The sequence below is a fragment of the Lottia gigantea genome (assembly GCF_000327385.1).
Source record: "Lottia gigantea unplaced genomic scaffold LOTGIsca_12, whole genome shotgun sequence".
NCBI lineage: Eukaryota > Metazoa > Mollusca > Gastropoda > Lottiidae > Lottia > Lottia gigantea.
Window position 1 is genome coordinate 299,242 of NW_008707225.1, and position 1,893 is coordinate 301,134.

Here is a 1,893-nt window from a genome sequence, read left to right on the forward strand (position 1 = left end):
TCTTGGAATACTATAAACATAGATCACTATGTCAGTATAAGAATATAATCATCTTGAAATACTATAGACATAGATCGCTATGACAATATAAAAATATAATCATCTTGAAATACTATAAACATAGATCACTATGTCAGTATAAGAATATAATCATATTGGAATACTATAAACATAGATCACTATGTCAGTATAAGAATATAATCATCTTGGAATACTATAAACATAGATCACTACGTCAGTATAAGATTATAATCATCTTGAAATACTATAAACATAGATCACTATGTCAGTATAAGAATATAATCATATTGGAATAATATAAACATAGATCACTATGTCAGTATAAGAATATAATCATCTTGAAATACTATAAACATAGATCACTATGTCAGTATAAGAATATAATCATCTTGGGAATACTATAAACATAGATCACTATGTCAGTATAAGAATATAATCATCTTGAAATACTATAGACATAGATCACTATGACAATATAAAAATATAATCATCTTGAAATACTATAAACATAGATCACTATGTCAGTATAAGAATATAATCATATTGGAATACTATAAACATAGCTCACTATGTCAATATAAGAATATAATCATCTTGAAATACTATAAACATAGATTACTATGCCAGTATAAGAATATAATCATCTTGAAATACTAAAAACATAGCTCACTATGTCAGTATAAGAATATAATCATATTGGAATACTATAAACATAGCTCACTATGTCAGTATAAGAATATAATCATATTGGAATACTATAAACATAGCTCACTATGTCAGTATAAGAATATAATCATTTTGGAATACTGTAAACATAGATCACTGTCAGTATAAGAATATAATCATATTGAAATACTATAAACATAGCTCACTATGTCAGTATAAGAATATAATCATATTGGAATACTGTAAACATAGATCACTGTCAGTATAAGAATATAATCATCTTGAAATACTATAAACATAGATCATTATGTCAGTATAAGAATATAATCATATTGGAATACTGTAAACATAGATCACTGTCAGTATAAGAATATAATCATATTGGAATACTATAAACATAGATCACTATGTCAGTATAAGATTATAATCATATTGAAATACTATAAACATAGCTCACTATGTCAGTATAAGAATATAATCATCTTGAAATACTATAAACATAGATCACTATGTCAGTATAAGAATATAATCATCTTGAAATACTATAAACATAGATTACTATGTCAGTATAAGAATATAATCATATTGGAATACTATAAACATAGCTCACTATGTCAGTATAAGAATATAATCATATTGGAATACTATAAACATAGATCACTATGTCAGTATAAGAATATAATCATATTGGAATACTATAAACATAGATCACTATGTCAGTATAAAAATATAATCATCTTGAAATACTATAGACATAGATCACTATGACAATATACAAATATAATCATCTTGAAATACTGTAAACATAGATCACTATGTCAGTATAAGAATATAATCATCTTTAAATACTATAAACATAGATCACTATGTCAGTATAAGAATATAATCATCTTTAAATACTATAAACATAGATCACTGTCAGTATAAGAATATAATCATATTGGAATACTATAAACATAGATCACTATGTCAGTATAAGAATATAATCATTTTGGAATACTGTAAACATAGATCACTATGTCAGTATAAGAATATAATCATTTTGGAATACTGTAAACATAGCTCACTATGTCAGTATAAGAATATAATCATATTGGAATACTATAAACATAGATTACTATGTCAGTATAAGAATATAAGCATCTTGGAATACTATCTCTCCCTTTTTTTCCATCGCTACAGATGTTTTTGCCTTCATTTTTAATT